We start from the raw sequence: 21,481 nt of genomic DNA, 5'->3' as shown, positions 1-21,481 counted from the left end.
TGAAAGACGAGACAAGTAGGACGGTGACATCCATCCATGGGAATGGAAGGTGCAAGTTACCACAGCATCTCTTTCAGCGAGGTCAAGAATTCATAGTGTTGAAAGAGAAGGAAAAGTTGGCGCGTTTGCTTCACTGAACTGAACTTGTGGCTCAAGCGTGCTGGAGACGTGAGTTAGTTAATTACCGGCTACCAAACGTGAGTAGTACGTTATATCTTGAGTTGATGAAGTGAGAAAACGAAAGCAGCTACTATAGCGTGTCGTAGTACCATGTTCAGTCAGTTGATGTCAGTATACATCGACGGACGGATGGATCACTTGACTCCTACCTGCCTGCCTGAAATCATGCATGCATGCGGCTTACTTACTTACTGTATGTAAGGAGTTTTGGAGCTGGCGTTTTGCAAGATGGATGGTACTCCGCTGCGGTGGAGAGATGAGGACAGGATGGGGACTGCGCACCAAATCAGACGACTGTTTTGGCTTCATCCTGGTTTTGGAGGCTAGGAGTAGGAAATAGAGCTAAGCGGGCAGCAACAACAACCTCCTCCACTCCACTGGAAAGCTGCAAGCATTTGTGGTCTGGTCATTCCTTCCTTCCTTGCTCTCCACTCTACATCATACACTACACATACATACATCCATACAAGCATTTGCCGGCTTTTGGTTTTAACTGCACATCACAGGTTGTTGTTCTCATGTGACCATCGGTTTACAGATTTATCATGTACTACGTCAGACCGGTCTGATCCTGTTCTCAACTTCTTGTGCCACACCGAAGCCTCGCTCATGCACCACACCCTTTGACGCTTCGGAGGAGCTTCTCTTTTCCAGATGAAGCCTACGTTCCTACTTCTTATGGTGGTGGTTGTCGGTTCTGGCGTCGCGTCGCCAAAAGAAGACATGGGACTTCTTGTCTAAACATTCCACAAGACGACTACATCAACATGCAGGGAAATTTCTAGTATATCCTTCTTTTTTGTGAGAACTCAGGGACTACCGAGTAAACTTATTTTAAGCAAAACAAAATATTTTTCATTTTTATTAGTTACTCCCTCCGTCCCAGTTTACAAGTCCTGCGCGTATACTTAGATTGCCAACTTTATCAACCTAATATAAACTATATAACACAAAATTATACCGTTTGAAAATAGAACACATGAAATTTGAATTGGTATATTTTTTGTAATATTTGACTTGTATTAGGTTGGTCAAATTGATGATCTAGGGATACGCGCACGCCTTGTGAACTGAGAGAGAGGAAGTAAATATAAGTGAGTTGCCCAGTTAATTACTAGAAAACTGTCCGGTCACACAACAAATACATCACAATGACCGACGGGAAGAAAACATCATCCTTAAACAGGTCACAATTGCACATTGGTGTCACCATCATCACTTTTCACCAACCAAGCGACTGCAACTAATGCCAAACCCCGGTAGACAAAGTCAACGCAATAATGAGCCCATGAAATACGATGCCTAATGAGCCACACGAAAAACGATGCCAACAAAACAGCCACACGTGTCGACGACAGTGCAGCTCAGATTCTGATGGCAAGATGCTAAGGAGGAATGCGCGAGGCTGGCACCATGGAGTGGATCAGCTCGCAGCCTAGATCATCGCCACCCGTACCCGCCACCACAACTCCGACTTCACAAGAACAAACAGCCAAGCCAATCTTAGCCCATGTATTGTGTGATATTATGCTTTTGCCTGTTTTTGTTGAAGAACGTAGCAGAAATTCAAAATTTTCCTACGTGTCACCAAGATCTATCTATGGAGAAACCAGCAACGAGGGGAAGGAGAGTGCATCTACATACCCTTGTAGATCGCTAAGCGGAAGCGTTCAAGAGAACGGGGTTGAAGGAGTCGTACTCGTCGTGATCCAAATCACCGAAGATCCTAGTGCCGAACGGACGGCACCTCCGCGTTCAACACACGTACAACCCGGTGACGTCTCCCATGCCTTGATCCAGCAAGGAGAGAGGAAGAGGTTGAGGAAGACTCCGTCCAGCAGCAGCAGAACGGCGTGGTGGTGGTGGAGGAGCGTGGCAATCCTGCAGGGCTTCGCCAAGCACCGCGGGAGAGGAGAAGTACTTGGGAGAGGGGGAGGGCTGCGCCAAAACTTGTGGTGCGGCTGCCCTCCCACCCCTCCACTATTTATAGGTGGGGGAGGGGGGGAAGAGGGGGCCGGCCCCCCTAGATCCCATCTAGGGTTGGGGGCGGCGGCCAAGGGGGGAGGAGTGCCTCCCAAGTCAAGTGGAGGCCTCCCCCTTTAGGGTTTTCCCCTCCCATGCGCATGGGCCTTGGGGGGGCTGGTGCCCCTGACCCATTAAGGCTAGGGCGCCCCCCTACAGCCCATGCTACTGTATTGGACGTGGTGGAACAATTTCCGGACCTCCGGACCCCTCCGGAATCCTCCGGAACCTTCTGGAAGCTTCCCGGTACAATACCGAAAAAAACCCGAACTTTTTCCGGAACCCGAACAACAACTTTCCATATATAAATCTTTACCTACGGACCATTCCGGAACTCCTCGTGACGTCCGGGATCTCATACGGGACTCCGAACAACATTCGGTAACCACATACAAACTTCGTTTATAACCCTAGCGTCATCGAACCTTAAGTGTGTAGACCCTACGGGTTCGGGAACCATGCAGACATGATCGAGACAACTCTCCGGCCAATAACCAACATCGGGATCTGGATACCCATGTTGGCTCCCACATGTTCCACGATGATCTCATCGGATGAACCACGATGTCAAGAACTCAATCAATCCCGTATACAATTCCCTTTGTCTAGCGGTATTGTACTTGCCCGAGATTCGATCGTCGGTATACCGATACCTTGTTCAATCTCGTTACCGGCAAGTCTCTTTACTCGTTCCATAACACATCATCCCGTGATCAACCCCTTGGTCACATTGTGCACATTATGATGATGTCCTACCGAGTGGGCCCAGAGATACCTCTCCGTTTACACGGAGTGACAAATCCCAGTCTCGATTTGTGCCAACCCAACAGACACTTTCGGAGATACCTGTAGTGCACCTTTATAGCCACCCAGTTAGGTTGTGACGTTTGGTACACCCAAAGCATTCCTACGGTATCCGGGAGTTGCACAATCTCATGGTCTAAGGAAAAGATACTTGACATTAGAAAAGCTTTAGCATACGAACTACGATCTTTGTGCTAGGCTTAGGATTGGGTCTTGTCCATCACATCATTCTCCTAATGATGTGATCCCGTTATCAATGACATCCAATGTCCATGGTCAGGAAACCGTAACCATCTATTGATCAACGAGCTAGTCAATCAGAGGCTTACTAGGGACATGGTGTTGTCTATGTATCCACACATGTATCTGAGTTTCCTATCAATACAATTATAGCATGGATAATAAACGATTATCATGAACAAGGAAATATAATAATAACTAATTTATTATTGCCTCTAGGACATATTTCCAACAGTCTCCCACTTGCACTAGAGTTAATAATCTAGTTCACATCGCCATGTGATTAACACTCACAGGTCACATCGCCATGTGACCAACATCCAAAGAGTTTACTAGTCTCATTAAACTAGTTCACATCATCATGTGATTAAGACTCAATGAGTTCTGGGGTTTGATCATGTTTTGCTTGAGAGAGGTTTTAGTCAACGGGTCTGCAGCATTCAGATCCGTATGTACTTTGCAAATCTCTAGGTCATATTGTAAACGCTGCTACCACTCTCCACTTGGAGCTATTCCAAATGGTTGCTCCACTATACGTATCCGGTTTGCTACTCAGAGTCATTCGGATAGGTGTTAAAGCTTGCATCGACGTAACCCTTTACGCCGAACTCTTTATCACCTCCATAATCGAGAAACATGTCCTTATTTACTCCAAGGACAATTTTGACCGCTGTCCAATGATCCATTCCTGGATCATTCTTGTACCCCTTGACTGACTCATGGCAAGGCACACTTCTGGTGCAGTACACAACATAGCATACGATAGAGCCTATGTCTCAAGCATAGGGGACGACCTTCATCCTTTCTCTCTTTTCTGCTGTGGTCGAGCTTTAAGTCTTAACTTCATACCTTACATCTCAGGCAAGAACACCTTCTATGACTGATCCATCTTGAACACCTTCAAGATCATGTCAAGGTATATGCTCATTTGAAAGTACCATTAAGCATTTTTGATCTATCCTCATAGATCTTGATGCTCAATGTTCAAGTAGCTTAATCCAGGTTTTCTATTGAAAAACATCTTTTCAAATAACCCTATATGCTTTTCCAGAAGTTCTACATCATTTCTGATCATCAATATGTCAACAACATATACTCATCAGAAATTCTATAGTGCTCCCACTCACTTCTTTGGAAATACACATTTCTCATAAACTTTGTATAAACCCAAAATCTTTGATCATCTCATCAAAGCGTATATTCCAACTCCGAGATGCTTACTCTAGTCCTTAGAAGGATCGCTGGAGCTAGCATAGCTTTAGCATCCTTAGGATTGACAAAACCTTTCTAATTGTATCACATACAACCTTTCCTTACGAAAACTGGTAAGGAAACTCGTTTTGACATCCATCTGCCAGATTTCATAAATGCAGCTAATGCTAACATGATTCCGACGGACTTAAGCATCGCTACGGATGAGAAAATCTCATCGTAGTCAACTCCTTGAACTTGTGAAAAACTCTTCGCCACAAGTCGAGCTTCATAGATGGTGACATTACCATCCACGCCTGTCTTCTTCTTAAAGATCCATTTATCTCAATGGCTTGCCGATCATTGTGCAAGTCCACCAAAGTCCATGCTTTGTTCTGATACATGGATCCTTTCTCGGATTTCATGGCTTCTAACCATTTGTCGGAATTTGGGCCCACCATTGCTTCTCCATAGCTCGTAGGTTCATTGTTGTCTAGCAACATGACCTTCAAGACAGGGTCACCGTACCACTCCGAAGAAGTACGCGTCCTTGTCGTCCTACGAGGTTCGGCAGTGACTTGATCTGAAGCTTCATGATCACTATCATAAGCTTCCACTTCAATTGGTGTAGGTGCCATAGGAACAACTTCCTGTGCCCTGCTACACACTAGTTGTAGTGACGGTTCAATAACCATATCAAGTCTCCACCATCCTCCCACTCAACTTTTCGAGACAAACTTTTCCTCGAGAAAGGACCCGATTCAAGAAACAATCCCTATTGCTTTCCGATCTGAATTAGGAGGTATACCCAACTGTTTTGGGGTGTCCAATGAAGATGCATTTTATCCGCTTTGGGTTCGAGCTTATCAACCTGAAACTTTTTCACATAAGTGTCGCAGCCCCAAACTTTTAAGGAACGACAGCTTAGGTTTCTCCAAACCATAGTTCAAACGGTGCCGTCTCAACGGAAATACGTGGTGCCCTATTAAAGTGAGTGCGGTTGTCTCTAATGCCTAACCCATGAACGATAGTGGTAATTCGATAAGAGACATTATGGTACGGACCATATCCAATAGGGTGCAACTATGATGTTCGGACACACCATCACACTATGGTGTTCCAGGCGGTATTAATTGTGAAACAATTTCCACAATGTCTTAATTGCGTGCCAAAGCTTGTAACTCAGATACTCATCTCTATGATCATATCATAGATATTTTATCCTCTTGTCACGATGATCTTCAACTTCACTCTGAAATTACTTGAACCATTCAATAATTCAGACTTGTGTTTCATCAAGTAAATATACTCAGTATCTACTCAAATCATCCGTGAAGTAAGAAGATAACGATATTCACTGCATGCCTCAGCACTCATTGGACTGCACACATCAAAATGTGTTGCTTCCAACAAGTTGCTATCTTGTTCCATTTTACTGAAACCGAGGCTTTTCAGTCATCTTGCCTATGTGGTATGCTTTGCATATCTCAAGTGATTCAAAATCAAGTGAGTCCAAACGATCCATCTGCATGGAGTTTCTTCATGCGTATACACCAATAGACATGGTTCGCATGTCTCAAACTTTTCAAAAACGAGTGAGTCCAAAGATCCATCAACATGGAGCTTCTTCATGCGTTTTATACCAATATGACTTACATGGCAGTGCCACAAGTAAGTGGTACTATCATTACTATCTTATATCTTTTGGCATGAAAATGTGTATCACTACGATCGAGATTCAATAAACCATTCCTTTAGGTGCAAGACCATTGAAGGTGTTATTCAAATAAATAGAGTAACCATTATTCTCCTTAAATGAATAACCGTATTGCGATAGACATAATCCAATCATGTCTATGCTCAACGCAAACACCAAATGACAATTATTCAGGTTTAATACTAATCTTGATGGTAGAGGGAGTGTGCGATGTTTGATCACATCAAACTTGGAAACACTTCCAACACATATCGTCAGCTCACCTTTAGCTAGTCTCCGTTTATTCCGTAGCTCTTTTATTTCGAGTTACTAACACTTAGCAACCGAACCGGTATCTTAATACCCTGGTGCTACTAGGAATACTAGTAAAGTACACATTAACATAATGTATATCCAATATACTTCTATCGACCTTGCCAGCCTTCTCATCTACCAAGTATCTAGGGTAATGCTGCTCCAGTGGTTGTTTCCCTTATTACAGAAGCACTTAGTCTCGGGTTTGTCTTCAACCTTGGGTTTTTTCACTAGAGCAGCAACTGATTTGCCGTTTCATGAAGTATCCCTTCTTTCCCTTGCCCTTCTTGAAACTAGTGGTTTCACCAACCATCAACAATTGATGCTCCTTCTTGATTTCTACTTTCGCGCTGTCAAACATCGCGAATACCTCAAGGATCATCATATCTATCCCTGATATGTTACAGTTCATCACGAAGCTCTAGCAGCTTGGTGGCAATGACTCTGAAAAAACATCACTATCTCATCTGGAAGATCAACTCCCACTCGATTCAAGTGATTGTTGCACTCAGACAATTTGAGCACAAGCTCAACGATTGAGCTTTTCTCCCTTAGCTTGCCGGCTAAGAAAATCGTCGGAGGTCTTATACCTCTTGACGTGGGCACGAGCCTGAAATCCCAATTTCAGCCTTCGAAACATCTCATATGTTCCGCGACGTTTTGAAAACGTCTTTGGTGCCTCTACTCTAAACCGTTTAATTGAACTATCACGTAGTTATCAAAACGTGTATGTCCGATGTTCGCAACATCCACAAACGACGTTTGGGGTTCAGCACACTGAGCGGTGCATTAAGGACATAAACTTTCTACTGTCCACATAATCGCTACTGTCAACTTTCAACTATATTTTCTCTAGGAACATATCTAAACAGTGGAACTAAAGCGCGAGCTTACGACAGAATTTGCAAAGATCTTTTGACTATGTTCAGGATAATTAAGTTCATCTTATGAACTCCCACTCAGATAGACATCCCTCTAGTCATCTAAGTGATTACATGATCTGAGTCAACTAGTCCGTGTCCGATCATCACGTGAGACGGACTAGTCATCATCGGTGAACATCTTCATGTTGATCGTATCTACTATACGACTCATGCTCGACCTTTCGGTCTCTTGTGTTCTGAGGCCATGTCTGTACATGCTAGGCTCGTCAAGTCAACCTAAGTGTTTCGCGTGTGTAAATCTGTCTTACACCCGTTGTATGTGAACATAAGAATCCATCACACCCGATCATCACGTGGTGCTTAGAAACGACGAACTTTCGCAACGGTGCACAGTTAGGAGGAACACTTTCTTGAAATTTTAATGAGGGATCATCTTATTTACTACCGTCGTTCTAAGCAAATAAGATGCATAAACATGATAAACATCACATGCAATCAAATAGTGACATGATATGGCCAATATCATATAGCTCCATTGATCTCCATCTTCGGGGCTCCATGATCATCTTGTCACCGGCATGACACCATGATCTCCATCATCATGATCTCCATCATCGTGTCTTCATGAAGTTGTCTCGCCAACTATTACTTCTACTACTATGGCTATCGGTTAGCAATAAAGTAAAGTAATTACATGGCGTTGTTCAATGACACGCAGTTCATACAATAAATAAAGACAACTCCTATGGCTCCTACCGGTTGTCATACTCATCTACATGAAAGTCGTTATTCCTATTACAAGAACATGATCAATCTCATACATCACATATATTCATCACATTCTTCTTGGCCATATCACATCACATAGCATACCCTGCAAAAACAAGTTAGACGTCCTCTAATTGTTGTTTGCATGTTTTACGTGGCTGCTATAGGTTTCTAGCAAGAACGTTTCTTACCTACGCAAAACCACAACGTGATATGCCAATTGCTATTTACCCTTCATAAGGACCCTTTTCATCGAATCCGTTCCGACTAAAGTGGGAGAGACTGGCACCCGCTAGCCACCTTATGCACCAAGTGCATGTCAGTCGGTGGAACCTGTCTCACGTAAGAGTACGTGTAAGGTCGGTCCGGGCCGCTTCATCCCACAATACCGTCGAAACAAGATTGGACTAGTAATGGTAAGCATATTGAACAAAATCAACGCCCTCAACTACTTTGTGTTCTACTCGTGCAAAGAATCTACGCAATAGACCTAGCTCATGATGCCACTGTTGGGGACGTAGCAGAAATTCAAAATTTTCCTACGTGTCACCAAGATCTATCTATGGAGAAACCAGCAACGAGGGGAAGGAGAGTGCATCTACATACCCTTGTAGATCGCTAAGCGGAAGCGTTCAAGAGAACGGGGTTGAAGGAGTCGTACTCGTCGTGATCCAAATCACCGGAGATCCTAGTGCCGAACGGACGGCACCTCCGCGTTCAACACACGTACAGCCCGGTGACGTCTCCCATGCCTTGATCCAGCAAGGAGAGAGGGAGAGGTTGAGGAAGACTCCGTCCAGCAGCAGCAGAACGGCGTGGTGGTGGTGGAGGAGCGTGGCAATCCTGCAGGGCTTCGCCAAGCACCGCAGGAGAGGAGAAGTACTTGGGAGAGGGGGAGGGCTGCGCCAAAACTTGTGGTGCGGCTGCCCTCCCACCCCTCCACTATTTATAGGTGGGGGAGGGGGGGAAGAGGGGGCCGGCCCCCCTAGATCCCATCTAGGGTTGGGGGCGGCGGCCAAGGGGGGAGGAGTGCCTCCCAAGTCAAGTGGAGGCCTCCCCCTTTAGGGTTTTCCCCTCCCATGCGCATGGGCCTTGGGGGGGCTGGTGCCCCTGGCCCATTAAGGCTAGGGCGCCCCCCTACAGCCCATGCTACTGTATTGGACGTGGTGGAACAATTTCCGGACCTCCGGACCCCTCCGGAATCCTCCGGAACCTTCTGGAAGCTTCCCGGTACAATACCGAAAAAAACCCGAACTTTTTCCGGAACCCGAACAACAACTTTCCATATATAAATCTTTACCTACGGACCATTCCGGAACTCCTCGTGACGTCCGGGATCTCATCCGGGACTCCGAACAACATTCGGTAACCACATACAAACTTCCTTTATAACCCTAGCATCATCGAACCTTAAGTGTGTAGACCCTATGGGTTCGGGAACCATGCAGACATGATCGAGACAACTCTTCGGCCAATAACCAACATCGGGATATGGATACCCATGTTGGCTCCCACATGTTCCACGATGATCTCATCGGATGAACCACGATGTCAAGGACTCAATCAATCCCGTATACAATTCCCTTTGTCTAGCGGTATTGTACTTGCCCGAGATTCGATCGTCGGTATACCGATACCTTGTTCAATCTCGTTACCAGCAAGTCTCTTTACTCGTTCCGTAACACATCATCCCGTGATCAACCCCTTGGTCACATTGTGCACATTATGATGATGTCCTACCGAGTGGGCCCAGAGATACCTCTCCGTTTACACGGAGTGACAAATCCCAGTCTCGATTTGTGCCAACCCAACAGACACTTTCAGAGATACCTGTAGTGCACCTTTATAGCCACCCAGTTACGTCGTGACGTTTGGTACACCCAAAGCATTCCTACGGTATCCGGGAGTTGCACAATCTCATGGTCTAAGGAAAAGATACTTGACATTAGAAAAGCTTTAGCATACGAACTACGATCTTTGTGCTAGGCTTAGGATTGGGTCTTGTCCATCACATCATTCTCCTAATGATGTGATCCCGTTATCAATGACATCCAATGTCCATGGTCAGGAAACCGTAACCATCTATTGATCAACGAGCTAGTCAATCAGAGGCTTACTAGGGACATGGTGTTGTCTATGTATCCACACATGTATCTGAGTTTCCTATCAATACAATTATAGCATGGATAATAAACGATTATCATGAACAAGGAAATATAATAATAACTAATTTATTATTGCCTCTAGGGCATATTTCCAACAGTCTCCCACTTGCACTAGAGTCAATAATCTAGTTCACATCGCCATGTGATTAACACTCACAGGTCACATCGCCATGTGACCAACATCCAAAGAGTTTACTAGTCTCATTAAACTAGTTCACATCATCATGTGATTAAGACTCAATGAGTTCTGGTGTTTGATCATGTTTTGCTTGAGAGAGGTTTTAGTCAACGGGTCTGCAGCATTCAGATCCGTATGTACTTTGCAAATCTCTAGGTTATATTGTAAATGCTGCTACCGCTGCACCCTCCATCTACGTCCCACCACTCGCCATGGCACCGGACCTCCGCGTACCAAATAACACCTCCAAGAAGGAATGCAACGCCAACGACGCTGCTGTCCGGACAAGTCCTAGGGTTTCCCCCGGCACGCAGAAGGGGAAGGGGGATGTGTAGCACCGACGCCCTTCAGGATGGAATGGCGGCACCCACCGGTGTCACCACGTCGGAGCCAGAAGAGCCGGCAGAGATTTCTCCCGCACCCCCAAGCCCCGACACCCACTCGAACGGAGACAAACCACCGTCTTGCCACCCGCCAGCACGCGCCACCACGGTCTTGGACCCATCCACGCCATCTTGCTGCAAACACCACCACGAGGACAAGCGAGCAGAGGTGAGATGCACCTAGATGGCACAGACAGAAGCACCGGAGCTGAACGGGAGGGAACCGCCTCCACCGCCATCGCGCCGGAGGCCTCTGCCTCCCATACCAATGCGGATTGCCACCGGACGCCGCAGCCAGGGCAAACCAGACCACCCGGGCCTGGCCGGGCCCATAGCGGGACCGCAAAGCCCTAGCCACAGCGCTGCTGCACGCCGGCAGCCGAAGCCGCCGCCCACCAATAGCCGGACACCTCGCCACCGTCGCTCGAGAGCCCCGCAGACGCCACGCCCGACGCTGGCCCGCCTCGGCCCAGATGGGGCCTGAAGGGCCCAGATTTGGGCCGGGCGGGCGTCGCCAGCCTGCGCCGCCGCCCAGAGTTCGCCCCCGCCCGCGCCAGGAACTCCGCCGCCGCGCAGGACCGCCGCCGCCTGAGTGCACCGCCCGGAGTCGCCCCGTCCTGCGCCGGAGGATCCCTGGGTGGGGAAGGGCCGAGGGGCCGCCGCTGCCAGCGTCACCCGAGCCAGGCCCGCGATGCGTGCTGGCGACAATGGCGGGGAGGAGGAGGAGAGGGGGCACGCTCGCTGGGAGGGGTGGGGAGGCGCGACCGGTCGTCCGCGGGGAAGCCAGGCCTACTTCAATCCCTGATTGATTCATTGTTGTAGTTTGTTTGTCTAATTCTTTGTGATTTTTCTTTTCCTTTTACTGGCCGCTTCACGTAAATATTGTGAAGCCTCATTTCTTACTCTATTAAGTAGGGGACCCCCAGTGTATTACGAAAAGAAGATAATTATTAGACATATACATTAATGTAGAACCTTCTATTAAGATTTTTCCCGATCCTAAAATGGACACAAAAACATATAAAAGTATGGTACATCTAAGTGGTAAAAATTTGCATTTCAGTGTTGTCAGTTTTTAATTAGTTTTCCTTAGGTTTAGATGAAATTAAATTTAACAAAACGTCCCAAAATATTTTTTTTAAATAGCATAATTTTCACGAGTTATACTTTTGGAATGAAGTATTTGTAAACATAGATCCTTTAATCGCACACTAATGAATTTTGGATTATGATACTACCAACACAGTTCTATGATTAATATTGCTGGACATGACAAAAATAACATCAGTTGGCATTGCATGTAAATACTATATTATTTTAAAATACTTAAGATGTACTGATAACTTGAATATTAAAAATGTAAACATGTTTAGTATAATTATGTGGTGGTCATTTGTTTTTAAATAATACTCATGTTGCATAAGGACCGAGAGTCGTGGGCACCCATAAATCACTAACACTGTATAATAATGGTCCTGTACTTATATAGATTTTTTGTCTAGCGAGTCCTTAAAATTGTCACCAAAAGAATCAATATTTTTTAAAACGTTTCTTGACAACTCAGAACTAATTCAATGTTTATTTATTTCTTATCTGCTTTATTGCTGACTTACTATTTTTCTTTTATCATAAAAAGTTTTATCACCGCATCTATCCAATTTCTCGATCAATAAATTAATTAACAACAAACACTGCAATATGTATTTCTTACTAATAACTGAAACAATAACATATGTATAAAGAAAAATAAAATCAAACCATGCACTATGATTGATCAAAAAGGATGAGTAAATTTAGTTCTTTACTTGTGTAAGTTCAATATGTTGAGATTTTTGCGCAATTTATTTGTGCATTTCTATTGGTTCTCCCATATGTCCAACAACCTTATGACTTTTATTGGCTACATTTTATAATAGTTTCATTTTGCATTTTTTTGTCTCATAAGTTTTCTAGGTGGCTTTATCCTACATTTTTTGTTTGCACACTTAACCATTATCAACACAAAGTTTGGGGATAAAGTGGAGGAGAAATGGTGTTTGTATTTTTGATATATTAATGGGGTATCCTAAAGATGATCCCACACGAAGAAGCTACCATACCGATCTCGCCTCCAAGGTTTATTTAATATGCAACTTCAATCATCCTCTACGCTGCCCAAAAGCCATCTATAAGGGGTGATCCAAGAAAGCACAAGGGAAGGGTGCCACCATGCCAGTTTGACCATCGGGTTGACTCTTTCGTTTCCACCTATAGCATCTCGCGTTTATAACCATGCCTCGTCTTCCTCCCACCTTTGTAATTCATTTGTATTTGTGTCTTGAGTGAAATACTTGGTTGAGTAATTGTGTATTCTAGATACTGGATGAGCCATTATACAATATTTGAATGCATTTGTTTATCTCTAGTTTGGATATCTTGGCAATTTGGAGGTGTGTGTTGCACATTTTAGATTAAAGACTTCTAGCCCCGAGGTCGTAACTAAGGAGATAGATGAGTGTGTGAACCTTTGGACCATAATATGTTGTTTTTAAGTGCTCGGATGATAATAACAATGAGTTGCTATCGTGCATATGATGGGAGTGACAGTTGTTAGAAGTATAATTGTGTAGAGACACTACTAGGGAAAACCCTAGTAGTAGCGCTTGAAATATGCATAGCAGTAGCGCTGGACCCAGAGCTACTGCTATCGCGCTACAGCTAAACCCCAGTAGTAGCGCCGGTATGGGCAGCGCTACTGGTAAGTATTGTTAGCAGTAGTGTTTCCCTGTCCAGCGCTACTGATAACTATCTATAGCGCTTGTTCATATGGCGCACTGCTAAGATAGCGCTGCTGGTAAGTATTTTCCAGCGCTACTGCTAATATTTCTGCTTTCACATATTTGCACCCTCTACGTATTTGTGGTGTATTTATACATGCTCTATACAATAGTTTCATCACATCATATTAAACATACACTATTCTCACATATCATAGACATACAGTAGTCTCGTCATACCATCATCATCATCATCATCATCATCATCATCATTCAACACAAATATCATCACATCTCGAAAATAGCTATACATAAGTGTGATCATGTCATGTCTCGAATAAGTGCAACTGCATGGTCATGGCACACCCACAAGTTTCATCATCTCTATCTACAACATGATGTAGAAGAGAATAGCGATCATCATGAGGAAGAGCGCAACTATGTAGTATCGGTGCTCCCGCCCCTGCTCATGCTGGAGTGTCCACCTCAAGTGACTACTTTCCGCTTCGGCTCTGGTGTCGAACCCTCTGTGGCTAGCACCCGGGTACCTGTGCACCTGGGCCTGAGCGGCTGGCCAGTGGTCGTAGACTCCTGGAACCCTCCCAACGTACACGGCGTAGTAGTCCTTCGCCATCTCTGATCTAGGTACCTGCATCGTGAGTTGATGATTTGAACAATAATATGCAACTTAATGTACTTAAGAAAACAAAGAGGTATGATTAGCAAAATAAAAGCAACCAATAGTAAACATAAATGACGAAGTTCCTCATACCCAAACTAATTAACTAGAGCGATCTACGCTAGTTCAGGACCATGGTTTAGTTACATCACATATTTCGCCGTGCATAATTTCAAAGTTTTGCCATAAAAAGACAGTAGTGATAAGGCACGCTAGTTCAGGACCACGGTTTAGTTACATCACATTGTCATTGACAATCAGTCCTCCATGTCGGTTCCAATCTTCATAGTCAGGGAGGAAGCACCCAAGCTTCGTGAAAGGCTTCAAGTCCAGACGCTGAGCGACTACCAGTGCTCGGACATCAACCCGCGTGATTGACCCATGGTAGAACATCCCCGTTGGTTCGAGGACTTGCTTCATGATCACTTGGGCTAGTTCACACTGTAAGAGATAAAACTCAGCTCGGATTCGATGACCTGGTGCCTTCCTATGCTTGTGGCCTAGTTGACAATCTCGGCATCTTTGGTAGTAGCTAACATGCGAAGGCGTTGATTATCCCTTCTGTACTCCATCAGGTAATGCATGAGGTAGAATCCATCAACACTACTATTGTGCGGTTGCTGGATGCAGCAGAAGTCGGTCTTATGGCGGAAAATCAGCCCGGTCTTCCTGTGCCTTTTCTCCTTGATATATCCACCAGACAGGCTGAAGGTTAATAGGGCATTATTGAGAACACTCTTTACGTGCGTGTAATCCTTTTTCTTGAGGTTCTTCGACGAGTCCAAGTACATAGCATGGGAGTATTCCGTGTACAGAACGATGAGGATGGTGCCGCCCCCGCTGCGCAAATTAAGTACACCTCAAATTAGCCTCCATGCTTGGAAAGAAATGATTAACATGTACGAAAGGATATGCGTGGATGACTTACGAGGGATGATAAGGCAGGAGAATCACTTCCTTGTCCTTATTAGCGATCATGAATTCGCCGAGGTACTTGCTTGCATAGTCACGGTGCTCTTTGCAAACTGGCAAGAAGCTCTCGTGCACATAGTATGGGTCCGCGATGCAGATATATTTTATGCTCTCCATCCCGATGAAGTAGTTGAGATACAGCGCATACATGCGGATGAACTGGAAATCCATCTTGGTCATGTGGTACATGTTGTAGATGTAGTCAAATCGCTGGAGGAACTGATTCGCGGGCCAGGTATCGATGTACAACTTCCCACCCGACACCTGAGCCGCGTAAAGCAGGTATCCTGGATCTTTCGCGGTCAGAAGGATTTTCTCTCTGGCCAGCACATCTTCATGGAGTCTCTTTAGATCATTGTTTAGTATGTGATCTAGCGCTTTGGCAGGTAGGATCGGCTCGCCGGCGACATGGAAAGGCGTCTTACCTTCGACAGGTATTCTGTGTACCACCTGGGGGTTCAGAGGCGGCTGGCTGCTTGAAGCACCTATGGAGCCTTTAGGGCCTTTCCTGGGCGGTCTCTTCCTTTGCTTCTTGGCGGGTGGCGGTAGTGAGCCTACCATACCTTCCCTAACTACCACCCCCAGTGTCGTCGGGCTAAATTGTGGACGGTCCTCGGGGGGTTGCCGGGTAGTGGCGACATCTGGAGGCGTCCCCTGCGAGGATGGCTTGAAGAGATACTTTTTTGCATTCCGCCTTATGACGTTCCGGCTCCGGCAAATCAGGGAGCATCAAGTCATCATCTCCACGCTCATAGCCTGAGTCTTCGGCGTCCTGAGCCATCAATCCATCATAGGCAGTATTGAAATACTTGTTCGGGTCCTCATCATCATCCTCCATGTCATCATCAACATTTGCTTCTTCGACAGTGGGGGTGACATGATCTGGCACTAATGGAGGCTCTCCCTCGTGTCGTACGCTACCATCATCCGCCATGACAGGTGCAGGTAATTTGGTAGGTGGTATGGTGTTCATACCTTCTTGAGAAGGTGGCGTGATACTGGGCGCCTCGAGACGAAGAAGAGACTTCAGCCAAGGAAAGAACCAGTTCTTGCATGCGCCAATCATCTTAGGGGTCTCGTCATCATCGACTGGTATCGGAGGAGGCAAATCCTCGAAACCCGCTAAGACACTGGCCACGTTTACCTTGAAGACGCCATTGGGCATCTCTCGGTTGTGGAACATGCGGTCCTTCGGCTTCACGATGGTTGCCTTTCCCACAGCCACCTTCGCGCCCTTGATGTCATAGAGTAGGGTGCACGGGGTGTCGTCGACCTACGAAGGAGACATGTCTACGACATCAAACATCTGAAAGGCAACTGAAATGGAAGAGTATATACATGCTGGTGAAAAGGGTATGACGCATAATTACCGTGAGGGCGTCGAGCTCAGCCAACAACGAAGGCCCGCCGAGCATGCCAGAGATGGAGGTCGGGCTGCTATGAACAGGAACGGGACCTTTTGCGGTTGCTTGGGCAGGTCTTGGTGTTGTGGTGTTTGCTGAGTTACTCCCGACAAAGCTGGGAAGGGGAAAGTCCTCCGGCCGTGCATTTGGATTGCTCTTCGACCAATTGAAAATTGCCGCAATCAAGCTGGCCACCGCGTCAGTGACCAACCCACTGACTACCCCTACCAACTCTTCTTTAGTCTCAGCTTTGGTCTTATTGACCGCAACTGCGGCCTTCTCGTTGATGCTCTCCTGAGTGACGACCAACCATCTCTTCCTTCTTTCCTCTGGCTCCTCGGGGTAGCACATCTTCCACGAGGCACCATCTCCGACGCCATCCACACGTCCATAGGACAACAACTTGTCCACCAGGACCTTTTTCGGTATGTTCAGGGCCCAGTTGAATGGGGTGTCCCACTTAGGCCTCGCCAATGATTGTGACGACTCGTCGCTTTCAGCTGCCTTTTGGTGCTACTCTTTTTGCAAAAGGAACGTGGATGGTTTACTAATGTGACAAAACTTGCAGTCAAATTGATTGGAAGCTAATATGATAATGTGGTAATATGGCAATTACCAGAAGTCTCGTAAACTCCCTCATGTTCGGGTCCGTGTAAAAGTTCTTTCTGACTTTGTTCCACTTGTACCGGGCCCTGGTCCAGTCATGCTCCAGCGGGTCGGTTAACTCCGCCAAGGGGTATGGCCCCCGAGACTTTCACGTTCAGCGTCCTCCTTGGCCCATATGTGCCTCTTCCCCTCGTAACCACGGCTTCCGAGGCGGTGGGGAGGCATGTTCCTGGACTGGAGCGCCTTCATTTTCTCTGACTTTGCCTTGACTTCTTCTTTATCGCAGTTCTCCTTGAATTTTGCAAAGTCCTCTGCCGTTATTGTCGGATTATCAGCGTGAATCTTGGACCCCGGTTCATTCTTCGCAATCGCTTTTTTCACCCGAACTTTCTAGGAGGACAAGTCATTGGTGAACATCACCATCACCTTGTCGTTTATCTTTGTCATGGCGACGTCGTCCCACGGCTCTTTATATTTGCCTTCATCCCGGCCGGGGAACATGAACCTATTGTGCAACTTCTTTAGCAGCATGTGCTCCATATGTGGTATCTGCTTCAACTTCTCGTTGTTGATGTTGGCGGTTTCCCTGAGGATGCATCCAAGTTGATTGCCCCAGCACTTGCGCGCTTCCTCTGGCGCCGTTGGCTCTAAGTTCTTGGGGTGCATCTCCATGACCACAATTTGTCCGATGCCAAGCTCGTTTGGTCTTCGTGTCCTCTTCTTCTCCAGTGCTTTACCGGCTACAACAGCATCATTACCGGTCTTGGGGGTGGTGTCAGTGCCAGTGCTGGTGCCGGTGTCAGCGTCGGTGTCGGTGTTAGGGCCACTGCCGCCACCATGCAACCCCATCTAGTGTTCGTCCAGGTAATCGACATAGTGATTTGCTACCTCCATGGGGTCTGCGAGGCGAGCAGAACCACCCACAACTTCAGCGTCGGTAGACATGTTTTCTGTGAATTTCATCATGACTTGTGCTACAAACTAGGACATACCGAGTGCCCGGGATTTGCCGCACCGGGAAGGAGTCAACGTTCCTGCAAAACAATAGGCCTTTTTTATGTCATTATTCATTTTATTAGGTCTAGAATTAATTGACTAGATTTAATCGTAGGAAACATGGCTAGCAACGATGAAGGACAAGGTTCTGGTGATTGCGACGACGTCTACTGGGCGGCAGACGAATTTTTGAGCCTTGCCGATGATCAACCGATGTTTTTGTTGGGCCCACCGATGGCATCGGGGACTGAGACCGACACACAGACCAGTGCTGAGACTGAGACCGGCGCTGAGACTCAGACCGGCATCGAGACCGGTGGTGAGACTGAGACCGGCGCTGCCTCGGGGAGCGGAGCCAGTGTAGAACCGAAAGCAAAGAGGCAACGACTTCCTAACAAACTCAGGACTACTAGACTGGTGGTCACGGAGGTGGACGACGGCAATTTTGAGCCAAACGCGCCCGAGGAAGCACGCGCGTACTACGGCAATCAAATAGGCTGCATCGTACAGACAACCGCCACCATCAACGATGAGAAACTACAGAAGATAGATAATATGAGGCCCTCCCTCCTAAAGAAGTTTCACCAGATATTCTTGTTCTCGGGCCGGAATGAAAAGGATTATGAAGATCTAGATAAGGACCCGGCAATGAAGAAGATAAACAAACACGCCATGACCAAGTCTAGCGACGCGTTGGCCGCCTGGAAAAAAAGGGTGAAAGCAAGGATCATCGACAAGAGGGAACCCTACTCCGAGATTATAAAGGATAATCCGACAATCACGGAAGAACAGTTTCAAATATTCAAGGAGGCTTGTGAGGCCGAAGCTGCCAAAGAAAAGTCTAAGTACATGAAGGGGCTTCAAGAGAGGAACATTAAGAGTCACCACCTCAGAAGCCGTGGTTACGGCGGGAAGAGGTCCAAATGGGCCAAGGAGGACACGGAAGCCGTGCGTCTGGGCATTCTAGACCCCTTGGCGGAGTTCACCGTCCCGCAGGAGCGTGACATCCTCAGGGCCCGGCACCGTTGGGAACCAGTAAAGAAGGTTTACGAGACAAACGTGGTCACGACGGAGTTCATTAGACGGCTGGTAATTTTAGTTTCTGATCAATTCGACTGCACACATTAGTCATATTTGTAAACGATCCTTGTGCCTTTTGCAGAGAGAGCAACACAGGATTGCGACCGAAAGCGACTCGCCGTCTGAGGCATTGGCGAGGCCCAAGTGGGACACTCCATTCAACCGGGCGTTGAACATATTGAAACGACTTCCGGTGGAGACTCGACCGTCGTATGGACGCGTGCACGGTGTCGGAGACAGAGCCACGTGGAAGAAGTACTACCGTGAGACCACGGAGGGGAGAAAGGAAAGACAGAGGTTAACTGAAGAAAACATCGACAAGAAGGTTGAGATTGGGTTGAGAAGAAATCATCTCAGACAGTCACAACAGCGGTAGGTGCCGCAAAACAGGTGGTTGTAGATATGTCTACTTCCTTGGTTCCGGCCGTTTTCAATTGGACCAGGCAAAATCCAGAAAAAAAATGCAGCGGACTTTCCCCTTGCCGACTTCTTGGGGAGCAGCTCGACTAGCGTTGCACTAGCACCTGCTCCCGCACTGGCTCCCGCACCTGCTCCCGCACCGGCTCCGACACCGGACGTGCTCGGCGGTGCTTCTTCTTTGTGTTGGGGAACGTTGCAGAAAATTAAAAATTTTCCTACGGTTTCACCAAGAGCCATCTATGAGTTCATCTAGTAACGAGTCATGGGAGATTGATTGCATCTACATACCACTTGTAGATCGCGAGCGGAAGCGTTCAATGGAACGGGGTTGATGGAGTCGTACTCGCCGTGATTCAGATCACCGATGACCTAGTGCCGAACGGACAGCACCTCCGCGTCCAACACACGTACGGAGCGGATGACGTCTCCTCCTTCTTTATCCAGCAAGGGGGAAGGAGAGGTTGATGAAGATCCAGCAGCACGACGGCGTGGTGGTGGATGTAGCAGAACTCCGGCAGGGCTTCGCTAAGCAACTACGGGAGGAGGAGGAGGAGGTGTTGCAGGGAGGAGGGAGGCGCCAGGGCTTATGGGTGCGGCCACCCCTCCCTCCCCTCCCTTTATATAGGCGCAAGAGAGGGGGGAGGGCGCAGCCTTGCCCCTTCCTAAAAGGAATGGGTGCGGCCAAGAGGGGGGAGGAGTCCATCCTCCCCAAGGCACCTCGGAGGTGCCTTCCCCTCTTTGGACTCTCCCCTCTCCAAGTCTTCTTGGCGCATGGGCCTCTTGGGGCTGGTGCCCTTGGCCAATATAGGCCAAGGCGCACCCCCTACAGCCCATGTGCCCCCCCGGGGCAGGTGGACCCCCCCGGTGGACCCCCGGACCCCTTTCGGCACTCCCGGTACAATACTGATAAAGTGCGAAACTTTTCCGGCGACCAAAATAAGACTTCCTATATATAAATCTTTACCTCCGGACCATTCCGGAACTCCTCGTGACGTCCGGGATCTCATCCGGGACTCCGAACAACATTCGGTTTGCTGCATACTCATATTCATACAACCCTAGCGTCACCGAACCTTAAGTGTGTAGACCCTACGGGTTCGGGAGACACGTAGACATGACCGAGACGGTTCTCGGGCAATAACCAACAGCGGGATCTGGATACCCATGTTGGCTCCCCCATGCTCCTCGATGATGTCATCGGATGAACCACGATGTCGAGGATTCGATCAAACCCCGTATACAATTCCCTTTGTCAATCGGTACGTTACTTGCCCGAGACTCGATCGTCGGTATCCCAATACCTTGGTCAGTCTCATTACCGGCAAGTCACTTTACTCGTACCGTAATGCATGATCCCGTGACTAACCACTTAGTCACTTTGAGCTCATTATGATGATGCATTACCGAGTGGGCCCAGAGATACCTCTCCGTCATACGGAGTGACAAATCCCAGTCTCGATCCGTGTCAACCCAACAGACACTTTCGGAGATACCTGTAGTGCACCTTTATAGTCACCCAGTTACGTTGTGACGTTTGGTACACCCAAAGCACTCTTACGGTATCCGGGAGTTACACGATCTCATGGTCTAAGGACGAGATACTTGACATTGAAAAAGCTCTAGCAAACGATCTACACGATCTTGTGCTATGCTTAGGATTGGGTCTTGTCCATCACATCATTCTCCTAATGATGTGATCCCGTTATCAACGACATCCAATGTCCATAGCCAGGAAACCATGAC

Source organism: Triticum aestivum, chromosome 3B (genome assembly GCF_018294505.1).
Source record: "Triticum aestivum cultivar Chinese Spring chromosome 3B, IWGSC CS RefSeq v2.1, whole genome shotgun sequence".
In the NCBI taxonomy this organism is placed as follows: Eukaryota; Viridiplantae; Streptophyta; class Magnoliopsida; order Poales; family Poaceae; genus Triticum; species Triticum aestivum.
This window is presented reverse-complemented; position numbering follows the sequence as displayed.